Raw genomic sequence first — 20979 nt, 5'->3', positions numbered from 1 at the left:
GTAATCCTAGGGGCACCATGGTTTGATCGTCTGGCTGCCAATGTTAAATTCCCTGAAAGGAGAATCTCCTTTAAGTTTAGGGAAAAAGATATGTATATAGATGCTAAGTAAATGGGTAACACTATCCCCATTGTATATACACCAGCTTTCAATAAGTCAATAAAGAGCTCTATTTCCGTGTACATGATTTTTGTTAAAGATTCTCAGAATGAACCTAATGCTTTAGCAAAAGAACATAAAAGTAACCAAAACAAATTAGAGTTATCCAATTTTCTCAAGGGGTTTCAACATGTTTTTATTGACGGCATCCCTTGTGAGCTACCTCCTAAACGAGGTAATGATGACCATGCAATTGAACTTCTTCTAGGAAGTTCACCGCCTACAAACCTCCTTATAGAGTTTCTCAAGCTCAACAAGAGGAGATTATGCAGCAAGTGCATGAGTTAGTTGAGAAGGGCATGGTTAGGCCTCGCTCGTCTCCATTTTGCTCACCTGTGCTATTAGTGCAAAAGAAAGACGGCACATATCGTATGTGTGTCGACTATAGAGCACTAAATAGGATCACTATCAAGAATAGGTTTCCCGTTCCACGGGTAGAAGACCTATTTGATAAGCTACAAGGATCAACCTACTTCAGTAGGATTGACCTAGAAAGTGTCTATCATCAAATAAGGATAGTTGATCAAGACATTGTAAAGACCGTATTTCGCACTACATTTGGTCTTTATGAATACATTGTCATGCCTTTTGGCTTGACCAATGCACCAGGCACATTCAACCGCTTGATGGAGAAGTTGTTCAGGCCTCATCGAACCTTCACTGGAGTGTTCTTTGATGATATTATCATCTACTCTAATTCATTAGACGAACACAAGCAACACCTCCAGGTAATATTTCAAGTTTTAAGAGAGAATAAAATTTATGTTAATCGAAAGAAAAGTGAATTTTTCTTGCAAGAGATTCAGTATTTAGGTCACATTATCTCTCAAGATGGCATCCAAATGGATCCATCAAAGTTAGAGGTAATAAAAGGATGGCCTAAACCAAAGAATCTTCATGAACTAAGAAGCTTTATAGGTATGTGTGAATACTATAGACGCTTCATAGAAAAGTTCTCACAAATTGCGGGACCATTACATGACCTAACAAAGAAAAGCGTTAGGTATACATGGTCTGCTAAGGAGAACAATGCTTTCGAAAAGCTTATCCCTCAACCTGTGCTTACACTACTGGATCTCTCAAAACCATTTGAGGTCCAATGTGATGCTTGTGGTGATTGCCTTGGAGCTGTTTTGCTCCAAGAAGGGCATGCCATACGCTATGAAAGTCAAAGGCTTGACCCTGTTGAGCAAGCTCTAGGCATATATGAAAAGAAACTCCTTGCAGTTCTACATGCCTTACACTCATGGAAACACTATTTATTGGGGACTCCTTTCATTCTGCAAACGGATCACCAAAGTCTTAAGTACTTCATGACACAGACCAAGCTCTCCGACAAACAAATGAGGTAGGCAAATTTCCTTTCGCAATTTCATTTTCATATTGCTCACATTGCTGACAAGCATAATCAAATAGCTGATGCACTCTCAAGATGACCGAGAGTGAATGCGGTTTCCATAGCAACTCACAATGATTTATCTTCAATGATAGATGAGTATGCTATTGATCCAGATTTTAGAGATGTGATTTTAGCCCTTGCATTAGGGAAGAAAGAAGAACCATTTATTTTACAAGATGGTTATCTTCTCTATGGCAATAGACTATGTGTTACTAATTCACTACGTGAGAAAGTAATGTATGAATCTCATGCTCCACCTTATGCGGGGCATAGAGGGATTCAGTCTACCTTAAAGGGAATTGAAACATATTTCTATTGGCCTACCATGAAAGTGAACATACAAGAGTATGTTTCTAAATGTGTGGTATGCCAAAAGTCAAAATTTGATAGAGGGAAGCAACTTGGATTGCTTCAACCCTTGCCAATCCCTAATTCACCATGGGAGAGCATATCCATGGATTTTATCTTTGGATTGCCTAAGTCTATCCATGGGAATACAGGAATATGGACGATAGTAGACAGGTTCAGTAAACAAGCTCATTTTATCCTAGAACGACCATTAATTTTTGGAAGGGTCTCTTTGAGAATTTAGGGACAAGGCTAAACTTCTCTTCGGCCTACCATTCACAAATGGATGGCCAAAGTGAAATAGCTAACCTAACAATTCTCGATCTACTAAAAGCCTATATAACGGAAGTAGATCAAAGATCCCAATGGGAGAAGTACTTACCCTTATTGGAGTATGCTTACAATAACACTGTACATACTTTGACGGGAAAAGCGTCTTTTGAGGTAATTGAGGGAAGATCAAAAAGTCCCTTGCTACTTAAGGTACATGGGAAGATCTTCATTTTGCAGATGAGTATAGCCGGGACCTACAAGAATCTTTTCAAAAGATTAAGTGTAAGGTCCCCGTCCTAAAAGATCGGGGCAACTTGGAAGATAGCCTTCTTTATCCTCTAAATCTGTTGACGACACCCTACTCCGATAATGCGAAGCAAGGATACGAGCAACGAAAGAGAAGAAGACTTCCACATGATGTGTTCATAGTTACAAGACCCTACGCCACAAGCCAGGTCGATGAGGTTAAAGGTTTATGGACTCTAGATCCTACATTATAAGAGAAGAAAATCCTTTTCACATATGAAAGATTCAAAGACAACGCCTTTTTCCCCGCGTTTAAGAGGCACGGCCGCCATCCTTAATTCCGAAATATGACAAGAGATAAATCTCTAACTAACTAAGACAAAGTGAAAAGTACTCGACTAATCGAGTCCACCCATCCTTGACCGGCAACCTGAGCCGATCCCCACTTTCCACACCACACTCACCCGTTCTTTTAATGTTGTTTAATTACTACCACGACATATATAACAATGTTCTTTAATTATTTTTTAACACAAGTTCTTTAGTACAATCCTTTCAAACATCATCAAACAATTCTTTCATAACCAGAGTTAAATAATTCTATAATCCGCAAAAAAAAAGAGTCTTTAGTTTCTATACAAGTTTTGCCGCTAACCACGGACTTTCTCTGTCTAACCGACAGAGCCTTTGCAAAGGTTTTTCCTAATCGCTAACCGCGAGATGCGCATACTTCCCTTTTGCTAACCGCAAGGGACATCTTGCTACCCGCAAGGCATCTTGCTAACCGCCGCAAGGTAAAAAAAAGAAAGTTGATTTCCTCAACTTTAATTTCCGCTAACCGCGGATTCCTCTCGCTAACCGCGAGTTCCATCTGGAAACAAGATTTTCTTTCAGTATTTCATATTATAAATGTTTCTTTCAACAAGATCAATCAAAATTATATTCTCAAACCATAATCACTTATCAACAACATTTCTTTATCAACAATAACAATTTATAAAAACAATACTTTTACTACTTTATGAAACATATGCTTGTTTCATGTGATTGAACAATCACGTTTCCAGTCGGTTTAAGGTAAGGTTAGATCTAAGTTCATCTTACCGGTCAACATGAATACTATGCATAATTATAAATTTGTTTTACTGGATTTGGGGCGCGTGCGGCTAACTCTTGTGTTGGCGGTTGGACGGCTTCGGCTTCTTCTTCGATTGATGCTTCCGCATGAGGTACGTTCGGAGTTGACACCTTTCTTTCCACCTTCCTTGGTGGTGCAACGTCATGGGCATCCTTAGAACTTCGCGTTACACGCTTCGGAGCCATAGCTTCGGAATGGAGAAAAGAAAAGCGCGTTGTTGGAGAGAGAGAGAGAGAGTGTATGTTCACAAATCGGGTGACGGCACGTCGAAGATTGGAGATGGAGATGGCTTGAAGGTGAGAGGTTAAGGGAGAGAGGCTTCCTCCGACGCGTCGTTGCGAGAGAGCTTCCGCTTCTGTAGATGTGTGTGTTCAAAGTGAGAGGAGAAGGGTCCTTTATATAGGCCCTAGAGGGGTGCTAAAAATACTGAGAGGTTTCAAGAATAAGAGAAGGAAAAGCTCGCGCGTCGTCGCGGCTCTTTTTTTTAAAATTATATATATATTGGTGGCATTTGCGAATCCTATGCGCGATTTTAAAAAGCTCTATACTTACAATTTTCCATTCTATTTTGGAAGAGAGAAAGAAAGAAGTGTCATAATTTTGACTCACCTCTCTTTCTTTCCTAAAAATACTATCTCTAAGATTTTTCTTCACACATAGATTAGGTTCCCACATAAACCTATGGTTCCACATATAGAAAAATCATAAATAAATGGATTCTGAATCCGATTTTCAATCCGATTGCTCTCATAAACTCATGATGACTCACAAAATTGAGAATCTCAATTGCTTTGCAAAATAGCTGAAATGACTTATATGGATAAACGTTGGGTAGATTACATTAAGGATGCTATCTCTATCTCACAGCAAAGGCAAAAGACTTCCTGCTGACAAGCACAGAAGAGCCCAAGCCTTTAACACTAGGTTGGTAACCTAGCAGGACATAAAAGTGTCGTTTCAGGGTTTTGAAAAAAACCTCCAAAACCATAGTAGATCCACTCATTTCGTAAAATCCTTTCATGAGGTTATAGTTCAAGGCCTACTAAACATGGAAAAAATAAAAAACTTGTAAAATTTCTCATCTTTTGGTCACACCAAGCCTCCAAAGTTGATGGACCAGTGAATTTTCATAAAAATAGTCATTTCTTACGTTTTGTTGCATAAAAATACGATTAGGGATTTTTGTAGGACTTGAGATAAACTCCCTAGTTAACTTCAATGGGTTGGTGATCAGAACATATGATTGCTTCTCACTCACTATTTTTTGTTTTGCCAAAATAAATTGGTACAAAAAAGTTGAATTTTTACCATTCTGCAAACCTATCATCAAAGTTTCTATAGCCATGCTCAATACAAATAATATATGCATGTTTTCTTAGTTCCCTATTGTCCTTTATGTTCATAAGGAGCCATGGAGCATGTCAAAAGAATAATACATCTCTTACCAAGGGGAATCTTGGGGACAAAGATGAAGTGCTAAATATAACAAACATGAAAAAACTGGGTTCAACATTATGAGTTGTAGAATCCCATAGAAACTATTCAATATCTAGCCAAATTTGATCCTTATGACTATATATGGTTATTACCTACAAAATGCATGTAGTTGTCACAAGAAACTAACAATATTGAAAAAGCTATACTTGATATACTAGAATGTTTTGTTTTCTTCTATAATTGAAAAAACCAACCATCGTTGTGTACTATGCAAAATAGGGTATTAGGTGCCCCAAAACTCAAGGAATGTTAGATTTATGTTACAATATGCGACATAGAAAATAAAAAATGCATTTGGATATCATGAAATCCACTAAAAAAATCATAGAAGAGTTAGCTAAAATTGGCTAAAAAATAGGATTTGACAATTTTTGTAATTTGGTCATAACTTACAACTTTAATATTTATTTCTCCCTAGAAGCATCAGGACATGTTGAGGACTACTAAAGATAGTTCTCTAGCATTATAGACCTCACAAACATGAATTCTATAGTGGTATAGTTGCAAAAAGTTGAAAAAAGCCAAAAACAGGACCCGTTTTTTCACACAGTTTAGGTTGTGAAATGTTGTGCAAGGACAATGTTAAAGATGGAATTGATGTTCCAAAAAAATTTCGAGTTTTTTTCAGCTCATGAGACAACTTTCTAGATAGATAGCACCTCAAAATCCATTTTGAAACTCTTGACATAATTCAAGGAAAATGGTCACTTAACAGGACATAAAAGTGTCCCATTACCAACCTAGTGTTAAAGAGAATGATTGGGTCTTGTTAAAGTTTCCCAAGGCTCGATTAAAGTACACGACGGGCAAGAATCCTACGGAACACCAAAAGTACTATGCTAAACTAGCAAAAAGGTACTATGGTCACTTCCATATTCTTAGGCCAATCAATGAGATGGCCTATCAACTCAAGTTGCCCAATTATTGGCTCATACACAATGCTTTCCATGTGAGCCTATTAAAGCCTTACAAAGGAGAGCCACCTCAAGAACCAACTACTGAAGACCCACCGGAGATCGATGACCAAGAGGAGGTGCTGCAGCCCGAGTCCATTCTCCGACATGAAGATAAGGTACTAAGAGGCGGTAAGACTATCCGATGATATCTTCTTAAGTTTAAGAATTATCCTTTTGAAGATGCTAGATGGATGCAAGTCATACAATTAAAGGATAACCTAAACCTTGTCAATGCTTACAATGCTTCCCAAGAGTAAGCAAATATACAAAATGTTAAAAATGAATAAAGTTTTTGTCTTATAAGACTCTCTTTGGAGATGACGTCTCCCAAACACCAAGTAGAGCTTGTCACTCTACTATGGAAGATTGATAGGACTAATGTGTAGACATGCTTGCGGCAGCCTCAGGCTCTCAAGCACCAAATGGACTAGTCATCCATTGTGGAATGATGTCGTAGGGTAACATGGGGATCCTCTACCTGCTAAGAAAAGGACTCATGAATATGCTTTATCTTCTCTACACCATAGTCGAGGATGACTATGATTTCAAGAGAGAGGTAATTTCATAATAATCAATATCTAATTCTCCTAAATGATTTTCTCATGTTAAACTGATCATTTAATATGGAGACGTGCCAGGGGAGAAAAAGCTAGAATATTGGTTAAGCTAGCAGACTGGCCACAATAGGGATCCAAAGGGGGGGCCATCTGCAAAAGATCCATGTGCAACAATGGGCTAAAAAGCAAGACCCTAAGGTTCATCCCATTGAGACTTCCAAAATGCTAAGGTTCCAAAATTCAAAGGTTGTGTCCAAAGGTCAACCATGGGGGGAATTGGATGCTTTGTGTGTGTCCCAAAAGTCTTTTCAAATCCCTACATAGGAGGGGGCGAGCCTAGCTTGTAGGGGATGAGAGAGAAAGCCACACACACACACAAGCTCCCTTTACACAAAGGGAATGAGGGACGCATGTCAGCTCCCTAGGCCAGATGCCCACAAGGTGTACCCAATTCCTATTGGATGGCCTTGGAGGTGGACCAATGAGAATTAGGCTAGAGTAAATCTAGTTTAATTAATTTAAAAACACTTAATAAAAGAACCAATGAGAATTAAGTCCTCTAGAAGACTATTGGACAGTCTCCCAAGGGGTCCAATGAGCATTCAGCAGCCCAATGGCTTGCCTGATTCCTATTGGCCAGGAGGCAAAGGGGTCCAATGAGAGTTTAGTTGAATTATTAAATTACCTAAAGCTCTCACAAAAGGGGAAAGGGGGACACATGTCAGAAGGCTATTACTTATGCTGCTTAATTGTCATTGGCTAGCCCTAGGGAGGTCCAATGAGAGGATAGCAAGAGAAAATAACAAGAGGGGTCACCCAAGAGAGAGCGAGGCGCTGATTTTTGCAAGGCATTATCACACACACACTCACACAATCTCATGTGTGAAGTAAAGAAGACTCTCTCTCCTTCTCAAGCTTTAATGGAAAGCTTATCACCTACTCCAAGCTTGTGAGAAGGGAGGCCTACACCAACAACTCTTGGCTTTGTGATGCAAATCCAACCAAGAGCCAAGCTTCAATGCATGCTCATCTCCTCTGCCATGCTAATTACTAAGCTAAGCTATGCTAATATGAGTGATTATGTGAGGAGATGTACATCTTTCTCGTAAGAATACTCCTTCTTCCTCTCAATCTACTCTCATACCCTGCTAGCTCTCAACATCTTTGAAGGTGTGTGAGGTCTTGGGTCTGAGACCGGGGATAATTGATGTTGTGTTTGCTAAGTGTTTTGCTTAGTGCATGAAGCTTTCATCTTCATTGCACTAGCTAGTCTTGAAGGAACACAAAGAATTGTATTGTACAATGTCTCTCTTGATGGGAGAAACCATAATACAAAGCCTTTTGGAGGGGAGACCGGCTCCATGCAAATCCAGTCCTCAAATGTTGTCAATAGCTTAATTTCTCTCTCTTTTGAAAGTGTTGTTCATGCTATCCAACTAGGTGTTATGCTTTTTGTTGCTCTCTCCACCCAAGCACTCTTGTAATTCTCATTAGGAATCTATTCTAATGAAATTCCCACTATGTTCATGCTAATTTCCTCTACACACAAGTTTTTCGGCCATTAAATGTTACACCAATGTATTACGGATTGGGAGAAATCCGATGGGTCACGCTTCATACATTACACCACCCATATTACCCCCAACTACAAAACCATGTTGTTAACCCTCACGGCTCACGGACACCCCATCACCTACGACGAACGTGTATTATGTATTTGGTAGAGTCACGTACCGGGCTTGTCGGACCAATAGGAAAAGGGTAAGAGTGATCGCCGATGAGAGGCGCACTCTAACTGGGACATTCAAGGGATTAGTTGGCTAAGCATGGGCGCCCAAGTGTGAATGGAGTGAGCTCATATAAAAGCCAACTAAACCTAAAATTCAGGCATTCGCTCATTTGTGCAATAGAAGAGTGCTCTTGCTCCATCTCCATCTCCATCTTCTTCTTCTTCACCTCCTTGTGTGTGTGTGTGTGTGTGTATGTGAGAGAGAGAGAGAGAGAGAGAGAGAGAGAGAGAGAGAGAGAGAGAGAGAGAGAGAGAGAGAGAAAGAGAGCGATCGAGCATTGCGGCAGCACGACGGCGGTGAAGCGGTTGAGCGCGACGTAGCGGCGTCTCCTTCTTCTTCGCGGCGAGGAATCCTCCACGACAGGAGCATAGAGCGGTGAGTGACACACCATTGCCCTCTTTTGAGCCATTAGGAAATTTCGGAGGTCATTTGGAGGGCCATATGAAGAGAGAGAAAAATAGAGCGCGTCCAATGAGCATGAAGGCTACGTTACGTAGGAAAGTACCTGGAAAGACTCAAAAAATAGGAAAATAGCATAAAGCTTTCACGAAACTAGGATTGTAGCATAGTAATTTCCTTCCTTTTACCGAGCTTTTAGGTGCTTGCGTGTGGTCCCACTTCTGATATTCTCTTATGGTCATTAACGTACTGGAGGGTGACCATTAAGCCCGCACAAGATATTGGAATTTTAAAACACTTTCCCTCCATTAGAATGCTTTCAAAGTGAATCTCCCTCCACTAAAGCTTTTCTCTGAGAGTTATGGCATCCACGTCTTCTCGCCCAAGAGCCTCAAGGTGTTTACTGTCTCTCACACCAACAACCAACAACGGCACTTTGCCTAGAAGGCCAAGTAGTAGCATATCCTCAATTACAATACCAGCTTCAATAAGTGCAGACAACCAATGGGTTGGACAAAGGATAAACAAAGGTTCATGGGTCCTCATGCAACCAAGAAGACCCAAGAGGTCTAGTGGTATCAACGTTTACCGCTCAGCATGGAAGGCCAGGGTGTTGGATTTCAAAGTTGAGATCGGCAAAAGATCTGTAAAGGAAGTTCTTGTTCAGCATATGTTTACCCATCCAGAGGTGATAGCAAACGGTGGAAATGTATCAGATATACATCAACCACGTTGCAATTGTAAGTACTCTTGACATGTGAACTTACTGATACTCTCATTATAACTTTTCTTATATATTTTGCAATGTTTCTCCCGCTTGTTATGAGTAATGTCTCTACTCTTCACAACTCAATTACATTAGATTTTTCATTTGTACTTATTGATACTCTTAGTTTAACTCTTCTTATATATATTGCAGATGTTTATCCCTCTTCTTATGAGCAATGGGAGCCTGTGGAGTGCATAATAGGCCTCTTCCATGTTGTACATGCCCATATTGGTTCTCTACAGTACTCAGAGAGGAGCAGCAAAAGATTGGCTGATGAGGGAATCTTTTTTTATGACCACTTTTACCAACTCAGCTCAGGGAATAAGAATGGCATGTTGGTGAAACTGCCTCTACCAACCGATTGGAACACTGTGGACTGGCCAGTTCCCGAGGAAACAATGGTGGAGGCAATGCGAAGTAAGCTCTACAAGGATATACAAAGGTCTCTATGTAGCTCTATTCCTACCAAACTGGTTAGAATTGCAAACTTTTGTCCTGTTGCACTCTTCATAGAGCTGTTTCATAGCTACAACATCAGAGTTACAAAAACTATGTTCATGTGCAAGTCATTTCAGCAGTCATCCTGTGACAAACTTCTTGACAAAGGATGGTATGCAAAGGAAGAGATTGGTTTACGGTGCGAGGTCGCGCTTGATACTCTAGTTGTCAAGTACATGATTGCAAGCCAATCACTGTTACTCTCATTTTGGTATATGCGATCACAAATGCTAAACGGTAAGTACATTCCTATGGACCATGTTTCTGCAGGTTTGGAAGATAATCCTACTGTGGATGTGGAAGTGATTGATAAAGAGCATGGCCTACTATTGGTGGTTACAATAAGGGAGCTATGCAGTCTTTAGCATTTGCGAAATGACATCATTGAAGAGTCAATGCACAAGGAACTATCAGATTTTTCCTTTTTCTTAGCTGGCCGTAAGGTGATGTGGCGAAGAGAAAAAGATATTTTGTGCAAAGAGTTGGATGGTCGGGTTGAAGTAGTGTCAATGTAATAGATATTCTTGTAAACCCAAGTGTATACAAATGACTTTCAAGACATGAAGTTTATTGATCTCATTTTTCAATTGTGCCCTGTGAAAAAGTGTGCTTGAAATACATTTCTTTACCACGTCAAATCTCTCTCTCTGTCTCTCTCTCTCTCTCTCTCTATATATATATATATATATATATATGTTAGACAAGACAAAGACAGATAGAAGAATCATCTTAATTCATTAAAGAGTACAAACTCGTCCGTGAACAATGGACTGAGATACAATTTCTGTAAGTATGGAATCAGAATGTCTTCAAGGTAAAAATCGAAGGAATGCCCCTCGAAAGAAGGTGGTGAGATAGTTGTTCCCGGCGGATTTAGTTCTCCCTTTTCAGGAGTATCATCAATTAGTAGTGTATTAGTTGCATCAAAGGGTACACCGATTTGGCTAAACGGTTTGTACAAAAGAGGTAATCCTGGTTTTTTAGGGTGGTAGTGGCCCTCAACGGTAACGCATTTTCTTTGATCATACAAAAAGGCAAAATCTGACGTGTGAGCTTGGCATACACTGCAAACTATTGCAACTAGTGGCGATAAGTTTTGCCTTTGCATTGAAGACCATATGCCAACTCTGAAGCGCGGAAGAAGAAACTCAATAAATTCCTTGGTTCCTGGACGAACCACGACTCGACAAGTTCCCATCCGAAACGTTTGCAAATCCTCAAAGGGTCCTCTGTCACCGAGAGGCACCCGCATCAACAGCAATCCATTGACGTCCAAGATAATCAACCTCTGTAAAAGTTGACAAGTACATATAAGTAGTTAGAAGCTGAACATATTTTGCCATACTTGAATAGACATTACCGGAACAACCGTATCTACAGGTAGCAAGGGTCCATACTAGGTCTCTGTAGTGTTCATGTCGTTGTTGCTCTCCTCCGCTTTATCTTCATAGTCATCATTCAAATCTTCATCAGGGGTCTCCCCCATGGCCCTTTCTGCCTGATTCAAGGTTGATCGGCTTGCCTCATACATCCTTGCCTGATCCATATCATTTTGCTCATCCCTAGGCCTACTTTCCTCATCCATATCCTTTTGCTCATCTATAGGCCTGCTTTCCTCATCTTGGGTTTCAGCCATAGGCTCTTTTGGCTCTTCCACTGGCTGACTTGGCTCTTTCATTATCTCCTCCGGTTGAACCTTAGCAGCTTCCATATGCTCATTTGTCCTTTCCTCATCCTCGGCTATTTGATCTTCTGCTGATATGACACCCTCGGCCCGATGCGATTCCACTGTATCGGATGTAGGGGTTTGTCGTGGTGGCACGTCATGTTTTGTAAGATCAATAGTGCGCTCATCCAAGCCGCTATCTTCAAGCTCTCTAGGGCTAGACATAGTAAGCAGGTGTTGTATTAAACTTACCCGGTATCTTTGCAAATAATCATATGTGTAGTTTTTTAAAGCACTCTGCAAAATTGAAAGACCACATGGTGAGAATTCTTTTACAGACTAAACCAAAACTAACTGCATGCATTGCCAAATGGGTACCTTAGTCATGAAAGGTTTTAATGCAAAGTAGCTTTGCAGGACATATTCTGCATGGAGAAGACATCTCCAGCCGCAAGAATTCCCATCGGTTTGATTTGGGACAGGTACTTCTTTGATTGGGGCCTTGTTGTATAGTTCATACCTTCCACATAGCTTGCCATAGGCAAGCAACAACCTCTTTATACAACTGCACAAAGCAATGTCAAGATGTTAGCATGAGGCTTCAAATTTACATGGATATCTATAATAAACACTTTCTGATACAAAACACTTACAGCCTAATTTCAGGGTGGGTTCCTTTTATTGAATTGAACACCCACACTGCTGGTTGGTCAACATCAAGGCATATGAGACTCCAGTGATGGTTGTTCTCATATGGGAAGATGATCACAGTAACTTCCAGCATAGCACAGTGGAGAAACCAGCTCTCAAAGGTCCCAGATGGACTGTTCTTTTGTCTAATAATTACAGACATTTGTGGATCAAGGAGAAACACCTCTGTGTGAGTGTGCAATGGGAGTTGACTTTTGATCAGGCTGCAGAGACTCTACCTGAGTTAGCAAACCTATTATCTGAGTTTTCAAAGCTAGCAAGATAGTAACACTTACTTAAGACAAGCATAGATAATTGTGTCTGAAATCTCAGCATCTGGATTCTGCAATAAATCAATGTCCACCTTTTCCAAAGCTAGCTTTCTGGTTCCATCTACAAATGGTATCTCTGCAAGCAAACCATTCTTCATTGAAAGTAGAGTTTCTTGATTCATTGCCTCTATAGACAGGGTCACATTGCACTCTGTTTGTTTCTGGGACTCCACTGCTACTTTTGCTTTCTCCTTAAGCTCTGCTTCCCTCATTTCCTCTGTTTGGCGAGCAATAGTCTCTGCCCTTGCCCTTGTATTCACATCATGTGTGACATCTACAACTGTGAGCTGTGTCCCATGCAGGTTTGTAGCTTCTTCATCCTTGGCCCTTTCAGAATTTTATTTGGTTTTCCAAGTCTTTTCTTTGGGGTTGCAGATCTACCACTTGCTTTCGATGCTAATCCTGGACCCTTGCCTGCCTTCCTTGCAGTGGCTTTTGTTCTAGCCATCTTACTGTACACCAAAAGAAGAGTCTCAATCCCCTTCTCTCTTTCTATGAATCTCTCTCTCTCTCTCTCTCTCTCTCTCTCTCTCTCTCCTTTCTATAGCTTAGCATATATAACTAGAGAGAGAGAGAGAGAGAGAGAGAGAGAGAGAGAGAGAGAGAAAGAGAGAATCCACATTACTAAAGGCGTGCACGGACCACTTTTTAACCTCAACAAGCACGTCCACGCGCCGTTAGTATAGGGTAAAATAACACACCCATACTCTCTCTCTCTCTCTCTCTCTCTCTCTCTCTCTCTCTCTCTCTCTCTCTCTCTCTCTCTCTCTCTCTCTAGTCAATGGACAGTACTAACGGCGCGCATAGAGACATGCACTACGGGTATGGCTCTCTACGCGCGCCTTTGGTATAGAGAGAAAGAGAGAGAGAATGTGTGTGTGTGTGTGTGTGTGTATTTTTAAGATGTGTGTGTGTGTGTGTTTGTCAGTGTGTGTGTGTGTGTGTGTGTGTGTGTGTTTGTGAGTGTGTCTGTGTTTGTGAGTGTGTATGTGTGTGTGTGTGTGTGTGTGTGTGTGTGTTTGTATTTTAAAGATGTGTGTCTGTGTGTTTGTGTGTGGGTGACAGAAACAGAGATAGAGAGATTAAGGCAAAGGAAGAGGGAGAAGCAGACCTTCGTTATGTCGCTGCGTGGCCTTGCTCTCGGAGACGCAGGCGATGCTCTTGCACACTCTCTCTCTCACTCTCTCACTCACTCACTCTCTTTCATGAGGTGTGTTTTTTCTCTCTCTTGACCGCTTTATATGGCGTACAAAAAGTATACGGTCTCAATAATGACCACACGTGCGACAACATGCAAATATATTATAATTTATAGTGACACGTGGGGCGCCACCGTGTGTATCCGTTATAAGTGTGATTTTGAGAGAGAGAAACAGAGAGAACAATAGAGAGAGAGAGAGAGGGAGAGAGCCAGAGAAAGAGAGAGAGAGAGAGAGAGAGAGAGAGAGAGAGAGAGAGAGAGAGAGAGAGAGAGAGAGAGAGAGAGAGAGAGAGAGAGAGTCTTAGAGAGACAGAGAGAGAGAAAGAGTGATCAGATTGTCACACAGAGAGAGAGAGAGAGAGAGAGAGAGAGAGAGAGAGAGAGAGAGAGAGAGAGAGAGTCTCAGAGAGACAGAGAGAGAGAAAGAGTGATCGGATTGTCACAGAGATAGAGAGAGAGAGAGAGAGAGAGAGAGAGAGAGAGAGAGAGAGAGAGAGAGAGAGAGAGAGAGAGAGAGAGAGAGAGAGAGAGTGATCGGAGTGTCACAGAGAGAGAGAGAGAGAGAGAGAGAGAGAGAGAGAGAGAGAGAGAGAGAGAGAGAGAGAGAGAGAGAGAGGGAGGGAGAAAGGCAGAGTCAGCTTGACACAGAGAAAAGCAATGGAGGAGACACCTCCCTTTGAGTTCCTGCAAACCCCACCAAAAACAGGTGATCTCTCACTCTTTCTCTCTGTATTTCCAGCAGTTGGTACAAATTGTGTGTGTGTGTTTTTCAACACACACACACCTCAATACCCTTAGTTCCATAGACAGAGACACAGACACAGCCTCTCTCTCTCTCGCTCTCTCTCTCTCTCTCTCTCTCTCTCTCTCTCTCTCTCTCTCTCTCTCTCTCTCTCTCTCTCTCTCTCTCTCTCTCTTTGCATTTGTCTATTGGACTAAAGGCGCGCGAGGAAGGAAAATGGCCTTTTGCAACTCTCTCCGCGCGCCGTTAGTATTGTTATTACTCTCTCAGTTGTACTTAAGGCGCGCGGAGAGGTTTGCAAAAGGCACTTTTCCTTCCTCGCGCGCCTTTAGTCCAATAGACAAATGCAAAGAGAGAGAGAGAGAGAGAGAGAGAGAGAGAGAGAGAGAGAGAGAGAGAGAGAGAGAGAGAGAGAGAGAGAGAGAGAGAGAGAGAGAGAGAGAGAGAGAGGGGCTGTGTGCATTTTTTAGTGTTCTTTGGAGAGAGAGAGAGAGAGAGAGAGAGAGAGAGAGAGGCTTTGTGTATGTTTTAGTGTTCTTTGGAGAGAGATAGAGAGAGAGAGAGACTAGGTGTGTTTCTGTTTGTGCTTTGGTGAGAGACAGATATATATATATATATATATATATATATATATATATTTATTTATTTATTTATTATATATATATATTTATATCTATCAGGAGAGAGAGAGAGAGATCATGATGGTTTGGTTTTGGCAGAGTTGTCATGTTTCCTCATGGTTTTGACTTGTTATGTTTCTTGATGAATAGGATTAAGGTCCAGTAGGCAGAAGAGGCTGAAACCAGATCCAGAGCTTGTGCCAGGATTTCAACCCTTGCAGGCTCAGTTGCTTAATGTATCTGCCAAAAGAACTGTTGACTTTTGTCAGGACATATCTGAGGAAAAGTCGATTGGTGAAGATCAATCAGAGAGGTCACCAGGGCAAGAGGATCCCTCACCCTACAAGGGTGTGGTGCCCTGTAAAGTACTTCTGAAGAAAAATACAAGAAAGAGAAATATAGACTTCTCAGATGATGCAGATGTGCTAGAAAGTACTAAATGTAAAGAGAAGGAGGATGTGTCTTCTCTGGAAGACCTAGCTGCAACTGATGAGAGGCTGTTTGATTTTGCAGCATCTTGTGGTGCTGGGGACAAGTATGATCTAGTTCATTCTATGTTTAATCCAAAGTTTTGACATTGAAGACCTGTTAGCTCAGCACAGTAATTTCTTGCAGTCCTACAGAGATAAGTTTGAAGTGATGGTGCAGGTAGGAAGGGTTGTTCTGCCTACTATGACTCTTGTGCATTTAAATGACTGTGGTGGAAAGGGACAGGGAGTGAAGAAGTATAGGGAATTACCACCCTCTTGCCGACATTCAGTCTGCCCTTTGCACCAAAAAGAATGCAAACTCATTCAGGAAGCCTTTGGCTTTATGATTTACCTCAACAGCCTGTTTGGATTCCTCATGCAGAATCCTGATGAGGTGTTAGAGGAGCAGGATGCAGCACCAGATGAGGAATGCGAGGAGACAACTCATATGCAAGAAGTCGAGGAGGTTGAAGACACAGTCGACCTTGAGGTTAAGGCAATTGAAGTACAAAGAAGTAAGATGCTCTCTGTGAAAACCACAGAAATCAAACTTCCATTGGATGTCAGTAACTTCACTGAGAAGCATGCTCAGATGATGTTGCCTGCTGTGCCTGACTTCAGGATTGGGGACAGGACCTATATCTTCTTACATGATGTGCAAAGTGTGTTTTATTTAAGGGAGGATTTCTCCCTAGCTATTATTTCCAGAGTCCAAGAGGAGAGGAGTGGATTTGTTTCAGAGGATAGTAGTGATGATGAGGCAATGGAAACATCCAGCAATCCAATGGAATGCCTTCGAAGATGCTTTGAGAAAGCTGAAAAATACAAGGAGACACTACCTGATGAAGCCACCTTCCAAGCAATAAGACAAAGCCTAAGACCATCGAAAAGTAACAAAGAAGTGGAGGATTGGTTTAACCATTCAGGTCAGGGGTCAACTACATCTGTAGACCTGTGGCAAGAAAACCTCTTTCTGCAGGATGAGAGCTTCATGGTAACTCTCTCTCTCTCTCTCTCTCTCTCTCTCTCTCTCTCTCTCTCTCTCTCTCTCTCTCTCTCTCTCTCTCTCTCGCTCTCTCTCTGTTTGTGTCATTTCTGACATTGTATGTGCAGTCTTGGATTGCTGACAAAGATGACTTCCTTCGGCGCCGGACAAGAGAGTATCGAGGAAGGGATGCGGCCCTAGCACAGTACCTTTCAAAGCTTTGCGAGTCGCCGATAGTAGTTTTTCACAATTCCATGTCACAAGAGGATTCAATAGCAACTTACACATTCAAGACACTATCACGCTTCTTGGGTGGACCGGTGCTGCCCAAAAGTGCAGATAAAGTCATTCTTGTGGACAAAGTGTTTGCTAGAGATTGTTTTGGTTACTGCCTAGGCTATACAGGTGGTCGGGCAGCGTATTACTACACCTACACAGTAATGGCACTAGCTCTTGGTAGACAAAACCCAGATGAACTTTTAGAGTATGGCAAACATCTCATGATTCGTTACAAGGGTGACGTGCCAAAAAACAAAATTGAACCTGCAAAATCTTGATACACTTCAAGTACCAATTGTATAAGATCATGTATTACATAAATTTTGTACAATGTCATCCACTCAGAGTATCTTTCTCCACTTGTGATTCACATACACCATTGTCTCTCTCCACCTTCGTTGACTTTCACGAGCTCCAGAGTTGTTGTATGCCATTGATCTTTTAGCTTTTTGTTGTTGTAAATGTCTGATGGCTTGTGCTGTTGCTGAATTTGCCAAGACTTCTTTTGCCTGCATTCGATGAATGATTCTACGATAGAACCATTCAAATAGTTCTCTCAAACTGTTAGCCTTGATTCGAGAGCCACCATGTCGTGTGTGCCTGAAATAAGCATTTCTCGCCATGTAATGAGACTTTTCCATCCCTTGGGTATTCCATATTGCCGGGTTCTCATACTTCTGTATAAAATATGGCAAATGATTGAAGATGATGTGCTGGATATGAAAAGAGATTAGTTAGAATGTTTTACAGTCACATATTTGCACATAAGAGAGAAAGAATACATTATAATACCATGTAGTGAGTAATCTGGGTGTCTGTCCATGCTGTCTTGAATGATTTTTTCAGAAGGTTGAGATTTTCCTTGAACTTGTTCATATCACCTTGTGACCAGTCATCTTTGTCGCACATCAAAAATAGGATGTCTATTGATCGCCAAACCTCAGCCTTCGCGTTATGAGTAGTTGGTTCGTGGTCTTTGACTGCAATATGTAGCTTTTTCCAGCTCTGATACTCTACCTCGCTAGCATAAGATGTGTTATATATTTTTCCATGTTTTGTTAGCTTTGGATCTCTTGTACCTTGGGGCTTAGATAAAAACCTCCGTGCCTTCACCCCACCGATGGATGGTTTGCATGGGACATCCTTCTCAGCAGTTGATCTCTTTTCATCCCGCTGGATTTTCACATTGCCACCATGAAGCCCCATATCCGACAGTACCATTTCTAAGCACTGCAGGGCTACTTGTCGTTCTGCGGAGTTCTTAATCTTCCAAGCAAACCCGATGTATAAGTAGACCAATTTCTCTACAATTCTACAAAGGGCATGCATTGTACAAATGTGGACATTCACAAGTGGTATTTTCAAAACTGGTCGAAAAGCAGGATCCTCAATGTGACGTGTTGGAGCTTTTCTCCACCACTTTGGGTCCATGACCTTTGCAGGCTCCATGCAGAACAAACACGGTGACTTTGCCATTGCACCCATTCCACAATTATACATGCACTTTAATGTTTTAAGGTCACCTGCAAGATGCCACTGAACTTGAAAGTCTCCCCTTCCATCTAGATGTAGTACCTTTCCCTGGTTAGTCTGTCGATCAATCAGCTCCGGAATATTAGTTCGATGGAACACCCAATATAGAATCTCATGATCTTCTTTCTTTACCTGCAACACAAAATAAATGAGACTTAAGTAGATCTGAACATTTGAGCTTACTTGAGAATATCGCTTACCTCAAACGCACCAAGCCACCATATGTTAGATTCTGATTGAACACTAAAATATAAAGGATCATCACTGGGACACTTTGAGAGGGCTCTATTCATTGAAGTAATAGTAACACGCTCTAGCTTTTTCTCTTTAACAAGCTCACACTCATCCAATTTTAACACAAAATGTAATAGTCCACGTGACTCTTCAAATGTGATGTTGTAAAACTCCACCATTCTCTTCTGTAGTATCCGCAGGTCCATAAGAATATTGTTGAACTCATCATATGCCATGTTCGCTCCATGGCCACTGTAAGTTGCTTTAATATGAAAGGGCTGTCCAAGATAGTCTCCCTGTGCCTCGTTAAGCTGAAGCCTCTCTTTCCAAACACTTGAGGCTGATGGTAGAAGTTTGGATTTTATACCCTTCCTAGCAAAGATGGATGAGACAGACTTTTGGATAGCCGAATATCCTCTTTTGCTTACACCAAGTGAATCAAGTGTGCCTTGTATCTCTTTTGCAGGCACTGAGTTCTCTGAAATAAAGCGGTCCACTACATTTCTTTGTAGAACCTTAAACTTCTTGTCATGTACTATATCTGCTGCCAGGCTTCTACTTATAAGTGGCTTCAATCTCTTTCCTATATTGGCTTTGGGGTCAATGTTTTCCTTGTCAGGATAGATTGAATCTCTACATGAAGACAATGCATAAGTAAATAACAGAAAATTTGCTTTACTAACACTATTTAGGCACATGAAAACAATGCATAACAAGAAAAAACAAAGAGATTACTTAACTAAGACAATGTAGCCAACCAAGAAGCATCACCTTAATGCTCGGATTCTTTTCTTGAGACCTCCTGATGCAACCTGCAATGTTTCAAGATTGCGCAATTTCTTCTTTCGGATACGACCACCCAAGATGGTGTCCTTCATTTGACAACTTCGCACCTTTCCTTTCAGTTCTTGTACCTCTGTTTTATGTTGCAAAATGGTAACCTGATCTGTAGAATGTAAATGTGAAAGGCGAACAATCTCACATTGTTGAGCTTGGAGAATGCTCTTGTAAGTTTCAGCTTCTCTTGTAAGTGATTTACAATAACGCAGAAGGCCGTTTTCTCCATCACCAGCAAAGGTCAATAAGCTTGTAGGATTGACAAACGGTGGAGACGCATTAGTTATTGGATTCTTAGGGTAGAGAGAGCCTCTCGTCAAGATATCTATGTGTTTATCTCCTTGAGCTCTGAGCGTGTCTATGGAGGTGGGAGGTATATGTGTGTTTGTTTTACTGCGCTTAATCAATGGTTGGTACTCATTGTCCAAATCAATGTGAAGGTGATATTTGGCTCGTTTCTGGGTAACATTTGTGCCATTTGAGGAGTGCACCATTAGCCAAATGTGCAGGTTTAATGGAAAGTGAATAGCGGCTGCGGATTCGTCCCTCCATGTTAGCCTCATTCCCTCCGTATTGACGTTGTTCATTCAATGCAACTGAAAAGAGGATTATCCCTCAATCACTACGAACGAATGTTCAGAGGAGTAAGGAATCTACTTAAAGTACACTTTTTGAAGTTTTACTATGAAAGACCCAGCTCTTTTATTTGCCATTTTTTCTAGAGAGAGAGTGCAAAAAATACATTTTCTTAGAAGGCCCTCCAAATGACCTCCGAAATTTTCTAATGTTACTAGTTAAGCTAGTTGTGTGCTTGGAGCCGTCTATGGCTCGCACACAGTGTTAGGCAAGGCCCTTGCTTCGACAGTGCGGCAAGGAGCGCACATTTTTGGCGCCGCTGCCGGGGAATCGCCCTGCACTAAGCCCAAGAGGCACTTTGTGCTTCTCCTATGCGTTGTTTGTAGTAGGAAAGAAGAGGAAGAGGAAGAGGAAGAGGAATGAGTTGTTTTTTTGCAAGTTGTTAATTTTTGTGTTGTCTGCAAGTTCTGTGATTTCTGCATAATGTTGTGTTTTCTGTTTGCACACAGTCTTTGCACAATTAGTAGTCGTTAGCTTGTTTGCAGTGAATGAATAAGTAGGAAGGTAGTTAGCAATTTCTTCCTGCACACAAACTGTACACAGTTTTCTGTCAAGGTTTTTTAGCACACAGTCTTTGCACAGTAAGGTAGTGAGAGAGGAAGTAGGTGGACAGTTAGCTCACTGTCAATAAGCAGTTAACGGATTAGTCAGTGGTTAGCAGCACTGTTAGTAAGTAGATAAGGTAGTGAGCTGTCTGTGAGCTGTTGACTGGGAGGTTAGGTAGG

This window comes from Adiantum capillus-veneris, chromosome 19 (assembly GCF_014529385.1).
Source record: "Adiantum capillus-veneris isolate H3 chromosome 19, ASM1452938v2, whole genome shotgun sequence".
NCBI lineage: Eukaryota > Viridiplantae > Streptophyta > Polypodiopsida > Polypodiales > Pteridaceae > Adiantum > Adiantum capillus-veneris.
Note: the sequence above shows the minus strand (reverse complement) of the source record.